We start from the raw sequence: 24047 nt of genomic DNA on the forward strand, positions 1-24047 counted from the left end.
GGCATTTGTCCTTTGAAAGATAATGTGTCTGTCACACAATTTATTTTTTTATTTTTTAAAGATTATTTATTTATTTATTTATTTGACAGAGAGAGAGACAGCGAGAGAGGGAACACAAGCAGGGGGAGTGGGCGAGGGAGAAGCAGGCTTCCCGCGGAGCAGGGAGCCCGATGCGGGGCTCGATCCCAGGACCCTGGGACCATGACCTGAGGCGAAGGCAGATGCTTAACGACTGAGCCACCCAGGCGCCCCAGTGTCACACAATTTAAAAATCTTTTTTCTCTTTGGTGATTTAGAATGTTTATTATGTGGATATTTAGTTCCACTGATTTAATTTACATGCTTAAAAATATTTTTCAGTTAAGCCACTTGAACAGTTTCTATTTGAATCTTTCCTCTGGAAGATAAGGAAATACTACTTTCTCAAAGCTCTTCCACTTCTTTCTCCTCCTCATCTTCCTTATTCTCAGGTGATCCTTCCTGAGTCTGATACATGGTAACCTGGTAAGCTTTTGGTAAACTATGCTGTCATGTAAGTGTGATGTCATTTGTGCTGGGGTATGATGTCATGGTAAACTTTTTAAGAACATTTACATGTACAGTGTAACCTCTGAATTTGGGTGAAATCATTTTAATGTAACATCAATTCTACATATTAATGGATTTTATGGGAAATGATATTCCAAAGATTTAGCATCCAGTCCTAGGGATCAGGGTTCTAGAAGCTTCCTGCAGAGCCTTGGATGTTCAATCCAGGAAATTCAGGGGCTCCGGGGGTGGGGTGAGGGGTAATGGGGGTATATGGAGAGACTTGATGGTTAATTCTGATTTATATGTGAATAACCAATGGAGACTTTTTTAAATTACAAAACTAAGCTTTTTTTAAATACAAAAGATAAAAATACTGCATTCTTTTTTTTTCAAGGATTTTATTTATTTATTTGAGATAGCACGAGTCGGGTGGGGGGCAGAGGGAGAAACAGGATCTCTGCTGAGCAGGGAGCTCGATGTGGGCGCTCAATTTCTGGACTCCAGGATCATGACCTGAGTGGAAGGCAGATGCTTAACTGTCTGAGCCACCCAGGCACCCCAAAAATACTGCATTCTTACAGCAAATATCAATAAGGTTGAACTAAATTGACTGAGGAATGTGCCAGTGTTTACTCCTCTATCTAATCCTGTCTCATTCTACCCCTCACAGGTGACTGGCAACCAATGTTGCCGGTTTGGTTCTTATTAAACCCATTTTTTCCTATGCTTATAGAAACGTGGGATGTTTTTACTCTTTCTCAATTTTTTATTTAAAAATTTTCAAACCTAGAGAAAAATTGCAAAAATAGTATTAAAAAACACCTATATGCCTTCTTCCTTCTCTCTCTCTCTCTCCCCACTGAACCATTTGAAAATTAGATGAGAATAAATTGAAGACATCATGACAGACTTCATTCCTAAGTATTTAGTGTGTATTTCCTAAGAATAATTACATTCTCCTACATGACCACAATATAATGATCATACCTGGGAAATTTAACATTGATATCCTGAAGTAAGTATAGACTTCCCCAAAAGATTTCCTTGATTATTGCCATAATTGCCATAATGTCCTTTATAGTTGTTTGTTTGGGTTAAACCAAGACCCAGTCATAACTGAACATTACACTTAGTTGCCAGGTCTTTAATTCAGAGCAGTTTTCCAACCTTTTCTATGTATTTTATGACATTGACATTTTTGCAAAGTCTACGTCAGATGTTTCCTTGTGTTTGGAATCAGGTTATGCATTTTTGGCATGAATGCTACATCCGTGATGTCATCTTCTTAGTGTATCCCAGAAGGAGGTACACAAGGCCAGTGTGCCCCACTATTCATTGTGCAAAGTATAATCATTGGTTAAAGTGACGTCTGCCAGATTTCTCCATATCCTGTTCTTCATCTTTCACCTAATGCAGAGGTGGGCAAACTTTTTCTGTAAAGGGCTGGATAGTACATATTCTAGGTTTTGCAGACAGAATAAGGTCTCTGTCATGTATTCTTTCTTTCCCCCAACCATTTAGAAATATAAAAACCATTCTTAGCTCAAGAGCCTTACATAAACAGGTGGATTGATAATTCTTGCTTATATCAATTCTTACTTTGTTGGTTGTAAAATGGTGACTTCTAAATTTCCATTATTCCTTCTATATTTATTAGTTGGTATTCCTCTTGCAAAATAATATACAGTGTGGTACTACTTATATGAAGAAGTAGCATGCATCTGTGCAGTATCTCTGGGAAGATACATAAAAAAGTAGTGATAATGCTTACTGGATGGGAGGAACGCAGAGTATCTGGAAGATAGAGGTTGGTGGGGGGAGATGTTTTACTGAATATTGTGCTTTACTTTGGAATTTTGAACCATGGGAGGGGACTTTGAGATGGAGTGGGAATGGGGTCGAGAAAGAGGAAGGTGCCAAAAATGACTCCAATGTGGTCTGGCTTCCAAGATAGAGGGTTATGACAATTATTGAACTAAAAGCTACAAATAGAAGTCATCAGATCTAGTGCAGAGTTGCTGGGACATAGGGAGGAACGTGATCCAAAGCATAGCAGAGGGACTGGACAGAGGCAGGAAGAGCCCCAGGGCCTTTCAGTGGGGGAAGAAGGAAGATGGAATGCAGGGTGCATGCCGTGAAGGTGGCAGGTTTATAAAGTGGGTAGCCATAAACATTATTTTTATGTGTATCTTTATCGACTTTACTACTGATGACAAAGGGAGAGAAATCAATAAATTGCACTTTTTTTCTTTCTCCAGTTAAAATTTTTTAAAAAGCTGAGGTCATGCAGATGAGGATCAAAATGTCAACTTCATTATACTGCACCAGAATTAGATAATTTACCACCTGGCCAGTCACAGGAGGTGATGCACACATGTAAGCTCAAGGCCAAATAGTACAGGAGAGAGCACGGGAGGCTGAGCTACTGGTCCTTTGCTTTCTTCCAACTTTACCAACTAGAGAAGTGGGTGAGGAAGCAGAGACTTGGTTACACTAATTGGTTTGGCTCCATGTGGAAACATGAAATCCAAGAAAAGGAGCTTTTCTGCCACTAACTTTTCCCTCAGTATGCCTATAAACATGTGTATTTCTCTACACTTCTGCCAATATCAGGTGTCACAAATATTTTTAATTTTTACCTATTGATTGGGCTAAAGATGTTATCTCATTATGGAAATATTTTTTAACTACACTTGCCTGGGCCTCACTTTTGTAAATTTGGATTCAGTTGGTTTGGCATGATTCTCATTTGTGCATTTAAAAAAACATTCACAAATCTCAGGGTGCCTGGCTGGCTTAGTTGGTAGAATGAGCGACTCTTGATCTCGGGGTTGTGAGTTTGAGCCCCACATTGGGTGTAGAGATTACTTTAAAAAATCTTTTGAGGGGCGCCTGGGTGGCTCAGTCGTTAAGCGTCTGCCTTCGGCTCAGGTCATGATCCCAAGGTCCTGGGATCGAGCCCCACGTTAGGCTCCCTGCTCAGCGGGAAGCCTGCTTCTCCCTCTCCCACTCCCCCTGCTTGCGTTCCTTCTCTTGCTGTGTCTCTCTGTCAAATAAATAAAATCTTAAAAAAAAAAAAGAAAAAATCTTTTAAAAATTCATAAATCTTATTCCTGATAATCATGTTATTCAGCTAAGATTGAGAAAGCCTTGATATTTTATTGGGGTGGTGAGGGGGTGTCAGCAAATGCTTTTCTCTACCTCTGATCTTCTGCTTTGATCTTTATTTGCTTTATTTCTAATCTCATCCCTCCCTTTCCCAATCAAGAAGCTGGAACACATTGAAATTGACAGTGTGGGGTCATATGAAGCTCTCTCTCCCCAGCCTCTGGGCTGTAGCTACTCCTCAGCCCCACCCACACCTCCATATCTCTGCTCTAGCTTGTGGTGCAGGTTGTATTCAGGAGGTTCCTTGGTCCTACAGCACTCTGCTGCTTCCCAAGCTCAGGAAATGTGGTCAACCCCCAGGATCCTATTTCATTTTGGTTCTAGTTGCCTGGTCTGGCAACTATTCTTCAGCACTTGTAGGGAAAGTTAAGGTTGTCCAGGTTTCGGCTTGGTTTTCATTTTTAATTTTAGTTCCTTCCTTGATTTTTGTAGGTTTCAGGGAGGAGGCTCTAAAACTGTCTACTTACATAGCCATATTTCCTGGAAGTACTTCCTTCCTTCCCTGAATTAAAAAAAAAAAAGCTCAGAAGTGTTTAGGTTGAAGCGGTAATTTCTTGCTCCAGGTTTTCCCACCTGCCCTAAGGCAACTATGTGTAAACAGATCTGTTTCAACATGCAGAGACTAAATAATATGCTCAAATTTTTTCTTAATTTATAGATTTTAGATAGTATATTTTTGATTCTCTTTTCTTATATTTTGATTTATGTTCTAATTTTAGATCTTTGATTATTTACTGTATCAGTCAGATTGGGCTAGGCTATGTTTCTAATTCTATCAATTTTGCCTTATGTATTTTGAGCATATGTTATTAGGTGTGTCCAGTTTTGGAAATGTTTTATCTTCTTGGGAGATGACACTTTTATCATTATGAAATGTCATTCTTTTTATCTTTAATAAAAGATAAAACTTTGCCTTAAACTTTGCTTTGTTTGGTATTAGTGTACTTGTTCCAGTTTTCTTTCAGTTATTTTTTGCCTATACCATCCTTTTGTGTTCAAAAATCCTGTGTCTTCATATTTATTGTGTGTTTATTGTAAATAAAATCTCCTTTGACATTTTCATATTTATATCTAACAGTCTTTGTTTTGAGATTAGAATATATTCAGCCTGGTAATATGGATTGTGGCAACAGATTTATTTGGATTTCAATCTATAATCTTACTATTTACTTCTATTCATCTCATCTATTCTATGTTCCCCTTTAACTTCTTTCTTTTTGATGGAATTCATTGTGTTTTTATTATTCCATTTCCATTAATTCATTTTCTGTCACTATAGGTTTGTTTTACCTGTTCTAGAATTCATAAGAATGAAATAATATTGTACATACTCTTCTGTGTATGGCTTCTTTCACCTAGAATAATGTTTTTGAGATTCAGCCATGCTATTGTGGGTATCTAGTTTGCTTCTCTAATTGCTGAGTAATATCATTGTATGGGTAGTCTATAATTTGTTTATCCAGTTACCTATTGATTAATATTTGAATTGTTTCTAGTTTTTAGCTGTTGTGAAGAAAGAAGCTATGAGCATGTAAAAGTCATATTGCAGACTTTATTTCTCTAAGAAAAATACCCAGAACTGAAATTACTGAATCATAATGTCATTGTGTGTTTCACTTTATAAGAAACTGCTAAGCAGAAAATAATTTTTCAAAATTATTGAACTGTTTACATTCCCAGTAGCATTGGATGAGAGTTCTAGTTGCTTTACATTTCTGTCAACACTTGGTATTGTCAGGTGTTTTAATTTTATCCATTCTACTGATTGTGTGGTAGTATTCCATTGTGGTTTTAATTTGCATTTCCTGATAACTAATGAAGTTAAATATTTTTTCATGTGCTAGTGACCTTTGGTATATCTTGTTATTCTAATCATTTGTCCATTTAAAGAATTAGTTGTATATTTTCATTTTATTGAGTTGCAAGATTTCTTGACATATTCTTGATACAAATTATTTGCCAGATATATGTGGCATTATGTATATAATATATATCTGTATATACAATATATATATAATTTTTCCCTGTCTGTGGCTTATCTTTTCACTTTCTTCAAAGGTGTCTTCTAATGAATAAAAGATTTTAATTTTGATGAGGTAAAATTATTAATATTTTTATTTTATTATTTGTGCTTTTTGTGTCCTATTTAAGAAATTTCTACTTACTCAAGGTTGCAAAGTTTTTTTTTTTAAAGATTTTATTTATTTATTTGAGAGAGAGAATGAGAGAGAGAAAGAGCACATGAGAGGGAGGAGGGTCAGAGGGAGAAGCAGACTCCCTGCTGAGCAGGGAGCCTGACGTGGGACTCGATCCTGGGACTCCAGGATCATCACCTGAGCCAAAGGCAGTCGCTTAACCAACTGACCCACCTAGGCACCCCGGTTGCAAAGGTTTTTTTTTTCCCTATGTTTTCTTATGAAAGTTTTGTGGCTTTAGCTTTTACATTTAGGTGTATGATCTATTTTGAGTTAATTTCTGTGTATGGGATAACGTACTAAATTTCATTCATTTCCACATGAAAAACCAGTTGCCTAGCATGATCTGATGAAAAGGCTATCTTTTCTGCTATTGAATTAACTTGGCACTTTTGTCAAACATCAGTTGATTACATATGTGTAGATCTATTCCTGATCTATTATGTTCCTTGGATCTGTATGTTTATTCTTTTGCCAAAACCACACTCTCTTGTTTAGTTTTATAGTAAGTCTTGAAATCAGGTAGGCCTCTTCCATTTTCTTCTTTTTAGAAATTGTTTTGGCTATTATCTGTCCTTTGTATTTTTATATAAATTTTAGAACCAGTGTATCAAATTCTGCAGAAAAATATTTCTAGCACTTTTATTTGGGTTATGTTAAACTTACAGATCAATTCAGGACAGTTAACATCTTAAAAATATCAAAACTCCAATTCACGTACATGTTATAGTGCTCCATTTATTTTTGATCTTTAATTTCTCACATCAGTGTTTTGTAGTTTTTAGTATACAGATCTTCCACTTATTTTGTTAAATTTATCTCTAATATTTCATGTTTTTGATACTATTGTGAATGCTACTATTTTTCAAATTTCATTTTCCAGTTGCTTCTTTGAGGTTTTGTTCTTGTATTCTGTGACCTTGCTACAGTCACTTCTCAGTTCTGATAGCTTTTCTTATAGATCCTTAAGATTTTTTAATGTCTATGATCATGTTGACCTTGAATAAAAGGTTTTGCCCTTTTCTTATCAATCTGTGTGTATTTTATTTCTTTTAATTAACTTATTTTACTGGCTGGAGCCTCTAACAAATGTTCAACAGATGCCTCGTTCCTGGTTTCACAGGGACCGCATTCAATCTTTGACCATTGGGGGGGATGGTAGATATACATTTTTTTTTTTAAGTAGATGCCCTTTATCAAATTGAGGAAGTTCCCTTCTGTTCCTAGTTATGTGAGAGTTTTCATCATGAATTGGGTGTTGAATTTTGTCAAGTAATTTTTATGTATACATTAGGATGATCATGAATTTTTTCTTCTCTGAATATGATAAATTACACTGATTAATTTTTAAAAATTTAGACCAACTTTGTATGCCTGGGAAAAACTCCACTTTGTCAAGATGTATTATTCTTTTTATTCATTGCTGAGTTTAGTTTGGTAATATACTGCTAAGGCTTTTGCATTTATATCCATTTTATTTTCTTGTAACATCTTTATCTGATGTTAAGAGCATAACACTGGCCTCATAAAATGACTTGAGATGTATCACCCTTTATTTTATGAAAGATTTTTATAAGATTGATGTTCATTCTTCATTAAATGTTAGGATTCACCAGAGAAGTCTTCTGGGCATAAGAGAATTTGGTTTTGGGATGCCTGGGTGGCTCATTTGGTTAAGCAGCTGCCTTTGGCCCGGGTCATGATCCCAGTATCCTGGGATTGAGCCCCACATCGGGCTCCTTGCTCAGCGGAGAGCCTGCTTCTCCCTCTCTCTCCCTCTGCTTGTGCTCTCTCTGTCAAATAAATAAAATCTTTAAAAAAAAAAGAATTTGGTTTTGTTTTTGGAATTAGGTTATAATTGTGAATTAAATTTCTTTTAAAGATATACGACTATTCAGATTTTCTATCTCTTCTTGGATCTGTTTTGTTAATTTGTATTTTTCAAGGAATTCTATTTTATTTAGTTGTTGACTTTTTTGGAATAAAGTTGTTTATAATATTCCTTTGTTATTTTTAATGTCTTTAGGATCTATAGTAAAGCCCCTTCCATCATGTCTAATTTGGTAATTTGTGTTTTCTCCATACTTATAAATCAGCTTAGAGATTCATCAATTTATTGACATTTTCATTGATTTTTTTTCTCGAGTGTTTGTCCACTTTCTATTTCATTATTTTCTGCTCTTCTCTTTATTATTTCCTTCTTCTATTTTATTTGGATTTCATTTGATGTTCTTTTTACAGCTTCTTAAAGTGGAACTTTAGAAAGTTGGTTTTAAACCCTTTCTCTTTTTTCTAAAAAAGCATTTTAAGCTAAAATTTTCCCTCTAAGCACTGTTCTAACTGCATCCCACAAATTTGAACACACTGTTTTCATTCGATTTGGTTCAAAATATTTTAAACTTCCCTTTGTGATTTATTCTTTGACTTATGCAATATGTAAAACTGTATTTTACTTATGAAATATTTGAGAATTTTCCAGGTGTCTTATCATTATTGATTTCCAATTTATTTCTGTTGTAGTCAGAGAATGTTTTCTGTATGATCTCAGTACTTTTAAATTTATTGAGAGTTGTTCTGTGGCCCAACATATACTCTATGTTTTATGAGCATTCCATGCATGCTTGAAAAGACTGTATCCTGCAGTGGTTAATGCAGTGCTCTATAAATTTAATTTGGTCAAGTTATTTGCTAGCGTTTGACAATTCTTCTATATCTTTACATGTTTTCTTCATTACTGAGGGAGGTGTGTTAAAATCTCTTACTGTTTGTGGATTTGTTGTTTTCTTCATATATTGTACATCATGTATTTTAAAGATTTGTTATAGTTACATTTGGATTGTTGTATTTTCTTAATGAATTGATCCTTTACTATTTTGAATTAACCCTATTTATCTCTGGCAGTATTTCTTGTCTGATATTAATATAGCTGTTCCAGCTTTCTTATGATTAATATTTTCATGATACATATTTTTCCATCCTTGAACTTTTAGCCTATCCCTATATGTATTTGTTTATTTAAAGAGTGGGTTTTTTTTATTTTTTTGTTTTTTTGTAAATAGTGTATATTTGGGTCTTACTGTATTTTATTCAGCCTGATGGTCTCTGCCTTTTTTTTTTTTTAAGATTTTATTTATTTATTTGACAGAGAGAGACAAAGTGAGAGAAGGAACACAAGCAGGGGGAGTGGGAGAGGGAGAAGCAGGCTTCCCGCGGAGCAGGGAGCCTGATGGCAGGGCTCGATCCCAGGACCCTGGGATCATGACCTGAGCCAAAAGCAGACGCTTAAAGACTGAGCCACCCAGGCGCCCCTGGTCTCTGCCTTTTAACTGTAGCTTTGGACTCTTAAGATTAAATGTAATTCACAATATATTTAGGTTTAAATCTACCATCTTGCTGTTTCTTTTCTATTTGTCCTGGTCTTTGTTCACTTTTTTCTCTTTCATGCCTTCTTCAATATTAATTATTTTTCAAGTATGCCATTTTATCTCTTATATTTGAGATCATTCGCTTTCTTTGTGCTCTAGGATTTATAATATGCACCTTCAACATATAGCAATGTAGGGCGCCTGGGTGGTTCAGTTGTTTGGGCGACTGCCTTCGGCTCAGGTCATGATCCTGGAGTCCCGGGATCGAGTCTCGCATTGGGCTCCCTGCTCGGCAGGGAGTCTGCTTCTCCCTCTGACCCTCTTCCCTCTCGTGCTCTCTATCTCTCATTCTCTCTCTCTCAAATAAATAAATAAAATCTTAAAAAAAAACATATAGCAATGTAATGTCAAATGATATTATACTATTTCATGGATAATATAAGTACCTTAAAATGGTTTACTTTTATTTCCTCCCTCCCATCTTTTGTGCTTTTATTTTGGTCATATACATTTTACTTTATATATATAAGTTCCATAATACATTGGTATTGTTTTCTTTAATCAGGCAACTATCTTTTAAAGAAACTTTAAAAAAAGAGAAAAATTGCTTGTATTCACTCACATATTTAGCCATTTCTAGCTTTATTCACTCCTAAGTTTTGATCTGCTATCATTTTACTTCGGCCTGACAGCTATAAATTCTTTCACTTTTTATTTACCTAAAAAACTTTTTATTTCACCTTCACAGTTGAAGAACATTTTTGTTGTTATTTTTTATAGCATATTCAAGGTACTGTTCCATTGTCCTCTGGCTTGCATTATTTCTGGAAAAGAAGTTAGTCAATTCTTTTTTTAAGATTTTATTTATTTGACAGAGAGACATACAGCGAGAGAGGGAACACAAGCAGGGGGGAGTGGGAGAGGAAGAAGCAGGCTTTCCATGGAGCAGGGAGCCCGACGTGGGGCTCGATCCCAGGACTCTGGGATCATGACCTGAGCCGAAGGCAGACGCCTAATGACTGAGCCACCCAGGTGCCCCAAAAAGTTAGTCGATTCTTATCTTTGTTCTCTTGATATGTCTTTTTCCTCTGGATACTTTAAGATTTTCTCTTTCTTACTAGTTTTTAGCAAGTTGATTATGATGTACCACGGTGTGTTTTTCCTTTTATCCTGCTTAGGGAACATTGAGCCACTTGGATCTGGGTATTTGTAGCCTTTTATCAAATTTGAAAAATTTTAGGCATTACTTATTCAAATAATTTTTTTCTACCTTACTAACTCTCCATGCACACACACTTCAGGTATTAAAATCGAATATATGTTAGATTGCTTGATATTGTCCTACAAGTCACTGAGCTCTATTTTTCTCAGCCATTTTTCTTTTTGTGTTTTGGTTTCTGTTGCTGTGTTTTCAAGTTCATTTTTCTTTTTCCTACAGCATCTAATCTTATGTTAAGCCCATCAATAACTTTTTATTATTAAACATTATATTTTCAACTCTAGAATTTCATTAGGTTGTTAAAAATAGTTTCTATTCTTTTCTTTATTGTGTTCATATTTTTCTTTAAATCCTTGAACATATTTATGATAACTATATGAAAGCCTGTCTGCTAATTCCATCATTCCCAGTATTTTTGCTTCTGTGAATGTTACATTGTAGAATTTCTGGATTTTGCAGTTGTTCTTTAGGAGTTTTGAAATTTCTTTGTTAGGCAGATAAATTATTGAGAATTAGCTTGACCCTTTTGATGGATTTTTAAAGCTTTGTTATGCGCAATAGAATAGCCTCTGCCCTAATGCTAGTTTAGTCCAACTACTAAGGTGCAATCTACCTGGAGTCTCTACTGTAATCCCAGGTGTTTTCCCCATTTGGGCTCATCAGAATTTGAATGCGTTCCAGTTCTTGCTTACCTCTAGGAATTGTTCAACTTACAGCTCTCCACCTTTGCCTGACCACATGGAATTTTATCCTATATGTGCAAATCTTAGTTATTAACCAGGAACTCAAAATAATCCTATGAGGATTTTCTCAGCTCTTTATGTGCATAGTTTTCTCTCTTCAATTCTCTGCCTGACAAATTCCAGCTGCCTAAGTCTCCATGAACTCTGATCTCTGTCTGCTCAAGTCAATGAGGCCACTGTGCTCTGCTTTTATTTTTTTTCCCTTTACAATAGTACAGAAAAAATGCCTCCAGGCAAAAACCTGGACTATTGTAGGGCTCATCTCATTTGTTTCTCTCTCTCTCTCTCTTTTAAGATTTATTTATTTATTTGAGAGAGAGAGAGCTCATGCACACAGAGGGAGAGGGAGGAGCAGACTCCCCGCTGAGCAGGGAGCCCGATGCGGGGCTTGATCCCAGGACCCTGGATCATGACCTGAACCAAAGGCAGATGCTTAACCGACTGAGCCACCCAGGTGCCCCTGTTTCTCTTCTTTATGGATCATAGTCCTGCATTGGCTGTCATTCAGTTATTGATAACAGTGAATTCAAATATTTTGTCTAGTGTTCTAATTAGCAGTTGGGGACAAGTCTGGTACTAGCTCAGAAGCAAAAATTCCTCAGCTCTTTTTAATGAGCATTTTCATTGCATTCAGAAGTTTAGGTGTACAGTTATTTTCTTTTAGCACGCCAAAGATTATATCAATGGTTGTGAGTTATAATAACTTTTATCATTTCTGTTGAGGTGTCATTGGCTATTCTTTTGAAAGTTGTGCATGCATGCATGTGTGTCAAGAAGAAAGGAATGAGCTTTTTTTCACTTTTATAAAATTTTATAATTGAAATATAGTTGACATACAATGTCACATTTGTTTCAAGTGTATAACAGAGTGATTCAATGATTTTATGTATTACACAATGCTCACCATAAATGTAGTTATGATCTGTCACCATATAACATTATTACAATATTATTGACTATATTTCCTTTGCAGTACTTTTTATCCTGTGACTTATTTTTTTAATTTGAATATAATTGACACACAATGTTACATTAAATTCAGGTGTGTAACAGTGATTCAACAAGTTTATATGTAATGCTATGCCCACTACAAATGTAGCTACCATCTGTCACCATACAATACTATTATAATATCATTGATTATTTTCCTTATGCTGTGTCTTTTATTCTCATGACTTTCTCATTCCAAAACTGTAAACCTGTATCTCCCACTCCCCTTCAAACTTTTTTCCCATCCTCGTTCCCCTCTCCCCTCTGGCAACCATCAATTTGTTCTCTGTACTTATAGCTCTGATTCTGCTTTTTGTTTATTTATTCATTTTTTAAAAAGATTTATTTATTTATTTTAGAGAGAGAAAGAGATCGGGGGCAGGGCAGAGGGAGAGGGACAGGGAGAAGGAGAGAAGCAGAAGCAGACTCCCCACTGAACATGGAGCCCAATGCGGGGCTCGATCTCATGACCCTGAGATCATGACCTAAGCTGAAATCAAGAGTCAGATGTTAAACTGACTGAGCCACCCAGGCGCCCTGATTTTTTTTTTTTTTTTTTAGATTGCACATATGAATGAAATCATATGGTATTTGTCTTTCTCAATCCAACTTATTTCATTTAGGTACAGCCACTGTGGAAAACAGTAGAGAGGTTCCTCAAAAAATTAAAAATAGAAATACCATATGATCCAATAATTCCACTACTGGGTATTTATCCAAAGAAAATGAAAACACTAATTCCAAAAGATACATGCACCCCTATGTTTACTGTAGCATTATTTACAATAGCCAAGATATGGAAGCAACCTAAGTGTCCATAATTAGACGAATGTATAAGGAAGATGTGACAAACACATACATACATTCATACATACACTCAATGGAATATAATGCACCCATAAAAAAGGATGAGATCCTGCCATTTGTGACAACATGGATGGACCTAGAGGGTATTGTGTTAAGTGAAGTAAGTCAGACAGAGAGGGACTGGTTTCTTTTAATATTTTGTCTTTGGTTTTGGAAGTCTAATTATGATTATCTCTGTGTGGCTTCCTTTGAATATATCCTGCTTGGAGTTTCTAAGATTTCCTAGACTTGTGGCTTAATGTCTTTCTTAGTTTTGGAAAATTCTCAGCCAATACTGACTTTACCCCATTCTTTCTCTCCTTTCTTTTTCAAACTTCAATTATCTGTTTGACTATTCACCACATTCTATGTATCACTAAAGCTCTTTTCTCTACTTTTCATTCTTTTTTTTCTTCAGTACAATATTTTCTACTGACTTAATTAACAGTTCATTAATCTCTTTTGTTGAATGTGCTTTAAGCACATCTATTGAGTTATTATATTTTTGTTTCCAGAATTATTATTTAATTCTGTTTTTAAAATACATTCTAGTTCTTCCCTGGTGAATTGTCTTATCATTTATTTTCTTGAAAATTTATCTCAATTGATTTAGTGTTTGTTTTATACATCTCCAATATCTGGATCACCTATGTTTTCCTTGTGTTCTTTCACTGTTTTTTCTTAATTTGGCCCTCTCACCTGCCATGCTTGGCAATTTTTTATTAAATGTCAGATATTATATATGAAATATTATAGTGTCTCTATATGTTGTTCTGTCCCCTCAGAAAGACTAAAATTTTCATTTGGCAGGCAGTTAGAACACATGCAGATCACCTTTTGCTGACCAGTAATTGAGATAATTTGAAGAGGGATTTGATTCTTCGAAGGCTTTTGGTTTGCCCTTGTCTTCATGTATATAGTCTTCAAGAGCTTCACCTGAAACCCTGGGTGTTTATCAGTGCCCTTCCTCCTTGGTAGGTTGTAAACTCCAATTTTTGTTTTGCACATACTGTGAGACTCCTGCATATCCTCCTTCACTGTGAAGTCACTTAGCTGTTGCTGGGGTTTTTTTCTTGACCTTTCCCCCTGTGCAGCTTCAAAAGAAGCATATTTCTTTAGGGGGGAAGTGGAGCCGAAGGATGCTTTCACTTTTCTGAAGTTTCATTTCCTGTGCATTTCGGTCCCTCAGGTCCTAGCAGTCTCAGTAGTGCTGAAACCTGATTATTTTCTCTTTGTGCCTGTGATACTCTCAAAAATCTCAAAAGTCCTTGAGATATTACTTTCTTTTTGGCCTTTTGGTCCAATGCTACCTGGAAATTAGTTGATGTTTCAAAAGGAAAGGCAGCAGAGACTCTTAGATTCACAATAATGCCTCTGCCTTACTGCTGAGTTCTTGATTCCTCTCTTGAGTTCTTAGCTTTGAATCCATTCTTTTTTTAATGATCTAATTTATTTATTTGAGAGAGAGCGAGAGAGTGAGAGCGTACGAGCAGGAGGGAGGGGCAGAGGGAGAGGGAGAAGCAGATTCCCCAATGAGCAGCAAGCCTGATGTGGGACTCGATCCCAGAACCCTGGGATCATGACCTGAGGCAAAGGCAGACACTTAACCAACTGAGCCACCCAGGTGCCCTTAAATTTCTTGATATAAGTCTTTGAGTATTTTTTTTTCTCACCCGTTTCCTTAGGAAAATCTTTTTCCTCTTACTTTCATACATGGTAACAACCTAAATGAATGAATAAACCCCAGGTGATAACATTTTACCTTCTAAGTTTGTTGGTTCATTTTTCTTCGGTGATCTAGTGTTACTCCTGAAGCCACTCTTGATTTTTTTTTCCTTTGCTGATAACTTGTTTTTTCTTTGTTGACAATTTGAATTTGTCTTTATTCTAGATATTAAAAGAATTATCAGCATATGTGTCAATATAATCTCTTTTCAATAATAATCCTGTAATAGAGTAAACCTAGTGTTTTGTTTTTTTTAAGGGGCAGAGTGTGTTATTCTTTTTGTAGGTATATACTATATATTTATTACTTTGAAATAAAATAAATGCAGGACATGTTTTTCTCATTTATTTTTTTTAAAGATTTTATTTATTTATTTGAGAGAGAGAGAATGAGAGATAGAGAGCACGAGAGGGAAGAGGGTCAGAGGGAGAAGCAGACTCCCTGCCGAGCAGGGAGCCCGATGCGGGACTCGATCCTGGGACTCCAGGATCATGACCTGAGCCGAAGGCAGTCGCTTAACCAACTGAGCCACCCAGGCTCCCCTGTTTTTCTCATTTAAAATAATTAAGTGAATATTAAAAATGTTTGTTGTAGAGCATTCATATAATATATACCTAAAAAGTAGCAGGCTCTCCAATATTGATTCCTTAAAGTTAGGTAACAGACGGTATTATAATTATACTCTGTGCAAATATATTGTGTATATATGGATACAAAATTTCAAAATTTTCAGTGCCCTTTGAAATTTCAAAATTTCAAAATTTTGAAAAATTTTCTTTTTCAAAAATTGTACCTGTATGTTATTTTGCAATTTGCTTTTCCCACTTCACAATATAATATGGATTCTTTTCAAGGTAGCAAATTATTCTGGTCATCTGTTGCCATATAACAAATCACCCCAAAACTAAGTGGCTTACAACACCAATTTATTACTACCTCTTCTAGTCTGTGGGTCAGGAATTCAGAGAACAGTGGGGATGGCTTATCCCTGCCCTCGATATCTTGGGCCTCAGCTGAGAAGACTGTTACAGCAGGGGCTAGAATCGTGGGAGATGGTCCAGCTCTCCCTCCCTCCCTCCCTCCCTCCCTCTCTTCCTTCTTTCCTCTGCCTCTCTCTCCCTCCCTCCGCCTTTCACATAGCCTCTCCACACAGCAAGCTTGGGCTGCCTCACCACATGGTAACTGGATTTCTTATAGAGTGACTCTGGGCTCTAAGAGAGTGTTCCAAGGGACAGGAAATGGAAGCTTCCTATTTCTTAAGTCCTAGGCCTGGAAACTGGCACAGAATAACTTCCATATTCTATTAAAGAGGTAATAGATCCTGTTCAGATTTAAGGGTAGGGAGATGTAGTTACCAGTTCTTGAAGAGGAATGTCAAAGCATTTGTGGCCATATATAATTCGTTATAGTATAAAATTATTTACATTCTTCCTTTTTTTTTTAAAGATTTTATTTATTTGAGAGAGAGCAGATCAAGAGAGAGAGAGAGAGAGAGAGAGAGAGAGCCTGAGCGGTGGGGAGGGACAGAAGGAAAAGCAGGCTCCCTGCTGAGCAGAGAGCCCCATATGGGGCTCGATCCCAGGACCTTGGGATCATAACCTGAGCCAAAGGCAGACACTTAACTGACTGAGCCACCCAGGCGCCCCTATTTACATTCTTCCAACATGAAAAATACCCGGAAACATCTAAAGGCTTCAGGAAGTTTCATCTCCTTGTGGCCTCAGGCTCAGGCTTGAAGTCCTGGGTTTGTTTATCTAGAATAGGTTCAGGTGTGGGTGAGGCTCCCTGAAGATCTGTGAACTCCTCCCTGCTCTCCCTTGAAAACCCAACATACAAGTGAGGCAGAGATAAAAATTGTAATAGACATCACACCCAATAAGGGAGGACACGAGAGCTATTTCCTATAGCAGCCACTGATCCATAGCAATACTGGAATCCAGCTGGGAATATGTCATCAGTTCCTTAATTAGGGCCAGGTCGTACTTCTTGGGAGTGATTCTAGACTCTTGCGTTCACCTTTTGGATTCTTGGTTCCACTCTCTGAGTCATAATCTGTCTTCCATAAGAACGAACAGCCTGTTTGCATGTTGCAGGCTCTTTACTACCTTGAGAGGACTGGGCATCCAGTGGTCTCCTTTAGAGGACTGGGCATCCAGTGGTCTCCTTTCCTTTTGTATTGTCTCTGTCCCTTTTGGTCCCAAGCTAGTATATTTTCTTTAAATCATTGAGTGATCTCTTGATTCAAATTATAATTCATCCAGTAGACAAAAGCCAAACTTACATATTTCTTTAAGAATAGGCCCTTCTCTATCTTCAGCCCCTGGTGAGGCTGCTAAGGGACCATGTCTCCAAGATTCTTAGAAGCTCTTCCAGCCCCGCATCAGGCTCCCTGCTCATCAGGGAGTCTGCTTCTCCCTACGTGTGTGTGTGTGTGTGTGTGTGTGTGTGTGTGTGTGTGAGTGCGCGAGCATGTGCACGCGAGTGCTCTCCCTCTCTCAAATAAAAAAATAAAAATAAAAAAAGGTCTTCCAGACATGTCCTTAAAACTGTGTGAGGTCTTTAACAAAGGATCTTATAGCTCCATCCTTCACTTAATCTTTATCCAGAGACCGCATTTTATTGCCCTGGATTTGTTAGCTTTTGCCTGGAGATACTAGAACGAACCAGCATGTCCTGGTTCTTTCTATTTCCTCTAAATTCTACTAAAAAAAAAAAAAAAAAGAATAGTTTCTTCTTTAACTCATCTCTGCTTGTCTTTTTATCATAGGCATCTAGAAAAATTCAGTTGGCCCTTTCTATGTTCTACTTGGAAATCTCCCTTTGTCAGGGTCTCTCCCATGAGTTCATTAGGTACCTTCCCATTTGTCACATTATGATGGGCAACAGTTTTGCTCACCATCCTACGAGTGCATGGCTCAGGTACTCTCTCGTACAGCCTGCAGAAGCAATTTCCTCAGTGTCCTTCAAGTCCTCTCCGAGAGTCTTCTGGAGGCCCGTGTGGCTTTGGCTAAAATGGTCTTTCAAGGCACTGCTGTTGTCCATTGTTCAATCCCAAAGCCCATATGTTCAGTTTTTGCCACAGGAGGAATCTGCTTCCAGGTACCAAAGTTTATTCCACTTATCTGTTGCTGCCTAACCAACCACTCTAAAACCTCGAGCCACGAGGTAGAAAATGTGTGTTGTAAAGAAGCCAATGCATGCTAAATCCTGTATTTCGAAATACATGAAGAGCTTCACCCTCCAGCATGTACGCACCCAAATGATTCATCGTTTTCTGCCTATTTCTGTTCAGAATACAACAGACCCCTTCCTTCTCCTCTACCCCTGGGTGTCTTGGGCACTGAAAGTAAATGGGTTTATTGAAAGTAAAAGCAAGGAAGGAAGGATAGGGGAAGGGATAATGTGGAGGCAGGAATGACTTTGGCCATGTCAGGAAATGATGACCAGGTGGTAAGGTTGCTATTGTCCAGGTGTCTTATTTGTCATTCTGAGTCCCAAAACTAGGGGCAGGCGGTAGACCGAAGTTAATGTCTATCCCTAGCTTGCTCCTAGAGGGCTGTATTATTCTGGGTTGGAGAGAATACTTCTGCTAAACCCAGCTGCAAATGCAGGAGAAAGGGAGTTCCCTCCCACCCATTTTCTTCTATGTTGCTTTTAGCTTCCATTCTGATAATTGGTATAAAATTTTCTTTGGCATTTTAATAGGAAGGGGCAGACACACTTTTGACCCTTAATAAATATATATTGAACACATTTTGACCCTTAATAAATATATAGAAAAGTTGGAGCAAGGGTATCAGGGCCTTGGAACCTGCAAATCTCTTAACCTGGAAGTCTTAAAATAGTCATTCTTGGTAAGAACAAGGAAATTGCATTTGGCATGCTCTCCAAAGTCTGCCCCCTGGCTTCTCTTGTTTTTGAGGTCAGCTGAGATTCGTATCTCCGGAAGAAAGATCCTTGATCTTTTCCCCAAGGTAATGTCTTTTGTATGTGTGAACTACTCAGTGATAATGACAACAGCCAACATTTGCTGAAAGCCTCCTTTATGCCTAGAACTGATCTGTGTAACTCCTTCATAAGGGACTGCTTTTTCACAAGATCACTTTTTTTTTTTTTTAAGATTTTATTTATTTGACAGAGAGAGACACAGCGAGAGAAGGAACACAAGCAGGGGGAGTGGGAGAGGGAGAAGCAGCCTCCCCGCTGAGCAGGGAGCCCGATGCGGGGCTCGATCCCAGGACCCTGGGATCACGACCTGAGCCGAAGGCAGATGCTTAACGACTCAGCCACCCAGGCGCCCCTCACAAGATCACCTTTAATCTTTACAACAACCTTATTGAATAGATACTGTAATTATTCTCATTTTGCAGAGGAGTCCAGGGAGATTTAGAGAGACCACACAACTGGTCCAAGTCCACACGGGCAGTATGCGAGGGCAGAGGACTTCTGCCAGATGTGTCCTCTTCTGGTTAAATGGGGACCCCTACATTCTACCAGGAAACTCCATCATGTGCATGTTGTTAAAATTCAACCAAGTAAATCTGAAGGTCTAGTTGGCTTTATTAAATGATTCACGAATCAGGCAGCACCCCATCTCGCATGTAGAGAGGCACTCAGGAGTTGTACAAGATGGAAGGGTTTTATAGATGGAAGGTGGGGGCAAGACAGTTATTAGTAAAAGAAAAGGACTGTGCTGGGTCAGGCTCTGGGGTTAGCACTCAGGTGATTTTCTCTTCCTTCGGGGGCTGGAAGGGCCCAGGTGGTAGGCCCTCACTGGCATAGACTGACAAATTCCTGGCCAACCTGTTAAGATTACATTTCTGAAGGAGGTTGAAACTGCACTTAGATTGGGGATGAAGCCCAGGTTTGGCAACTCAGTCAAGATGAGACCATTTTGGGCCTGTGGTTCCCCCCCCCCCTTTTCTTAAACAATATATAGACTTGCCACGGGGCTTTGGTGACCCGGTTGCCATGCAGAAAGTGACAAAACAACCCCTTACGGATGCAACCGGTTGTTAGAAGATGCTGTTTGCGTCCAAGTGGAGAGATCACAGGAAAAGATCATACTGAGACCTCACCAACTCTGTTAGTCCATCTGCCCACAGCCCCTCATGGAAACCTCTGCAAATGACTTCAATGTACATCTGAACTAAGGACAAGAGACTCAGCCAGTGGCTCAGAAAGATAGTCTGGGAAGCAGCACTGGTTCAAGAAAAGATTGTCATAACACAGAGTAAAATGCTAAATGCCAAAGGAATGGTGCCTGCACTGAATGTTATGAAGACTCAGAGGAACCATGGCCAGGCTGCAAGGCCTGATTAACTTGTGTGGCTGGCTGGCAGAATCTGGCCCACATTCCCTTGGCAGCCGCACCAGCCAGCCAGAGAGGTGATTGCTGAGCTGTTTGGACCAGAGGCTTAGGGCAGTATCCCCTGCTTTGTTCCTGATTGGTGTGAGAATTTTTATATATACCTTTCCTTTGATTCTGGGAATTACAGGCACTGAGCTGGTGAGCAGTCTTTGTGCCACCTAGAGGGGGCCTGAAACTTGGGAGCCTGCAGAGGAGGGTGCTGTAAGGAAAGGCTGCAACCAGGTGGGTTGTCCCTTCTCCCTTGGCACACCCTTGGGGAGAGCAGGAACACACTGGAAGGCGTTCGACTCTGTCTACCGGACAGTCTGAGACGCATCTTGACAGGCGGGGATACTCAACCACTATACTAACGAGGAATTGCACTGAGACGCATCTTGGTGTTTTGATTCTTTTCCTTTACTTGACAACACAAACCTTCGCTGCAATGTGTAGCTGGGCCCAGGGACGGGATAGTCGACCCGAGACTGAGCTAAAAATGTTGCCCTTGAGGCGTGGGGTCTGAGCATGGACCTGGCAGAGGTCAGCACCCGCCGGCTGCAGAGGGTCTTCGAGATTTCTAGCTCACACCTGTGTCCAAACGCCGTCTCCCCCTCATCAAATTCATTCTATGACCTTGGAAAGAGAAGTGGGGGGCCAAACCAGGTGTTCTCAGACCCCAGGGGAGCGAGATCAGAGGTTGGCGTGCGAGGGCCACATACGCGCCTCACTAGATAGTGGCAGGGGTGGGCACGCTGAATCCCCCTCCGGCCCCCGGACTCGGCGTGCGGCCCTCCCCCGGGGCGCGGACGCAGGTGTGACTGTGGCCCAAGGGTGTGGGCACCGGGGACGAAGCAGTTAAGGTGGGGGGCGCTTGGGCGAGTTGTCCAATACGGAGGAACAGCAGTTTGCCGGAGTTAACGTGGGCAGCTCCTTTGGGGAGGAAAAGAAGGAGGACCGTCTGCCAAGCTCCAGCTCGCCCCCCGCGTGTGTGCCTGTGTGTGCAGTGCGTGTGTGTGTGTGCGCGAGTGTGAGTGCGCGCGCGCCGAGGCGTTCCTCAGGTTGCGCTGCCTGGAAACCGAGGGAGCCATTGGAGAGGCGGAGGGGTGGGGGTGGGGGCTCCCCGTCCCTCGGAGAAGCCGGGGCGCGGGCGGCCGAGGCGAGCCCTGAACCCCGGCTCTTGACGCGGGCGAAGGCAGAGCGGGGACGGCGCCGCGGGCGGCCTCCAGGCCCGGGGGGGCCCGCCGGGGAGGCGCTGGGGAGGAGGCCGGAGCTGCATGGAGTTTCTAGGGCGCGCAACTCCGGCGGGGCCTCGGCCACTGGGCTCCGGGGCGCAGCGAGGCAGCCGCGCACATGGGCTGAGCCCGCGCGCCGGGGCTCTGCACGGCCAGCGGGAGCGGGAGGGGTAGAGGAGCGCGCCGTGCCGGGGTGCGGGGCACGCGTCCCCAGACGGGAGCAGAGGACAAGGACAGGGAGGAGCGTGCCCGGATCGCGCTCCGAGCCGACGAGGGGCTCGCGCCGGCCCGGCGCGCGCTTGGGGAGCGGCCCGGGGCGCCGTGGGAGCCGGCGGCAGCGAGGATGCCGGCGCGGGGACGCGGCTGCCGGCTGGGGGTGTGAGCGCCAGGCGGAGCGCTGCCCGCCGGCGCCTGCAGCCGCGCCGCCCCCTCCCTGCGGGCCTCGGAGGAAGCCCCCCGCGCGGCGCGGAGGCGCCTCGGAACCCGGGCTTCGGGGCGGCGGGCCCGCGCGGCCGGCCCCGGCCCAGCCAGAGGTGAGTGCCGCCGCCCGCTCGCGCCCGCCCCCGCCTCTTGCCTCGGTCCTCGCCCCTCTCCCCGGCGCCGGAGCCCCCCGCCCCGGAGCGGGCGGCCGCCCGGCCGCGGACAACGCCTCCCATACCTGTTGGCGCGGGCAGAGGGTACGGGGCGGGCTGGGGGGCCGCCCGAGCCACCTGGCCCTCCCTTGGGGTGGCCGCTGGCCGCTCGCCCGGGGGCGTGGGGCGGGGAAGGGCCGCGGGTGTCCCGCTCGGGTGTCCCGGACTGAGCGGGCTGCAGGCGGGGCTCCGGTCGCGGAGTCCGCGGCGCCGGGGGCTGCTAGGCTGCGCGCCCCCGGCCGCGGGCGCCCGGGCGGCGGGAAGGAAGGGGGAGGAGAGGGAGCCACACGGCAGCCCAGGTAGGAGAGCAGGGCGGCTTCCAGGTCTCCAGGAAGCCGGAGTCATGGCGATCCGGAGAGGCGGGACGCAGGGTTCCCTCCACCTCCGCCCCACAGCGCGGGCTGCTCGCCTTCCTGGGCGCACGGCCGGGAAGGTCCGCGGGCCCCGGGAAGCGCGGGGGATCACCGGGGAGGCCTCGGGAGCCCAGCCTGGGACCTGGCCGCTGCTCGGCTGGCCCCCGGGCCCTTAGCGGCTCCCTGGGTCGGGCGCCTGGGCAGGGGCGGGCTCCGGTTGTCCCGGGCAGTCCGGGTTTACGCGGTGCCCCAGCCTCCCCGGACTGGCGCGACGGGGAGTGAACTTCCTCAGACTTGGCCCGAGGGCGCCTAGGCAGCAGCAGGTAGTTCTGGGGCGGGCCTCGGGGCCAGGGCGAGCGGAGGACGCCTCACCCCGACGGGATCGTGGTGCCGAGCGGGGACCCAGGGCTGCGTTTGGCCTCCTAGGCGCCAGCCACGTGCGCCCTCTGCCCCCACCCGCAGCAGCATTTCCCACTGCTCTTTTTTGCCTTGAGGAGGCGTGTGTGAAGAAGGCGCCTTCCATCGGTTTGAATCGGTTTGAAGCCCTCAGCCCAGGTAAAAGTGTGCCTGCAGTTCCTTGGGTGCCAAGACTGGGGCGCCATCCCCAGGCCCTGAGCCTGTTTTTCCGCAGAAAAGGAGACTTTCCCGGGCTCGGAGAGGAGCACAAAGTGCTGTGTGTGGCTGTGTTGGGTCGCGTCCACTGAAGTCTGATGAGTGCTCGTAATGATGGCATTCTCGAGTGAATGAGAGCCTTCCCGTCGATAGAGTTGAGGTGACCTTCTCTAGGAGGAATGGGTAGATTTCTGCCCTTATGGATGTCCAGACACACAGCATTTGTGCAAATGGGAAAACTTCTAACTCTTAAGACTGCCGTGTTCTGCTGCTTTAACTGCTGGCTTTCAGTCAAAAAGATAAACTCTTTTTCAATTCAGGCATGGGAGCTTTGGAAAGGGTTTTAAAGACATTTGGTGTGAAATTGCCTTGAGGCTAGAGCAGGACTTTATTTATTTATTTATTTATTATTTATTTATTTGATGGAAGCGGGACTCCAGCTTCTCTCCTTGGCTTGTGGGTGGTTTTTAGTTCGTCTTTGTGGGGTGGAAGGGAGTGTTGGCGGAGTCCCAGTTGCATTTGCTGCTTGTTTATCTGAGGCTTTGACCCAAGTCTAAGGTGGCAATTCAGGCCTCTGCTGTGCTTGAGCTCGGCTGTGACACCCCGTTTAGGATTCACTCCTGGAGCTGCATAACTTTGCTAGCCTCTTGGGCTGTTGGTGGCTGCTGCTGGGAACACCCCATGGCTGCCCTGGGCTGTGTTCCCCGGGCGCCTGCCTGGTGGGAGCCCAGCAGCGTGGCCCCCTCTTCCTGAGTTCACTGCAGACGTGTGCGTTTTTCATGGCACTGACTGCTTGAAGAACAGCTCTGTTTACTGAGAAGCGGGTCTACAGCACTGAAGTTGGTTACTGGATGTATCCAAGCGGAGTAATGAAAACAAAACACTCTGGCAACACAATCCCTAGGATATTTTATTGGAGGAGCGCTAAATCTTCTTAGAATTGTGCATCAAGATCACCTTTCTCTGAACTCTGAACGCTCCTGTTGCCAGTAATCAGGCCTTTAGTGAGGGTGCAGAATAAGGGCTTTTTAGAAAGAAAGTAATTTAATTCAGCTGGTTCTGTGGAGAAAATGATAGGCAAGACT

At 42.1% G+C, this 24047-nt stretch overlaps 1 protein-coding gene across 7 annotated transcripts in view; it reads left to right on the forward strand.

Annotated features, from left to right (window-relative positions):
- Positions 1 to 24047, forward strand: part of CALN1 (calneuron 1) — a 539785-nt gene that overhangs the window by 84293 nt on the left and 431445 nt on the right. Inside the window, exon 1 of one of the 7 annotated variants that reach the window (XM_027612447.2) lies at positions 21586 to 21898. The exons of the other annotated variants lie outside the window; for them this stretch is intronic. The gene's annotated coding sequence lies outside the window, so the exon portion shown is untranslated. Of the gene's footprint in view, positions 1 to 21585; positions 21899 to 24047 lie in introns of those variants that run through there. 7 annotated transcript variants of the gene reach the window in all.

This window comes from Zalophus californianus, chromosome 10, assembly GCF_009762305.2.
Source record: "Zalophus californianus isolate mZalCal1 chromosome 10, mZalCal1.pri.v2, whole genome shotgun sequence".
NCBI classification, from domain to species: Eukaryota; Metazoa; Chordata; class Mammalia; order Carnivora; family Otariidae; genus Zalophus; species Zalophus californianus.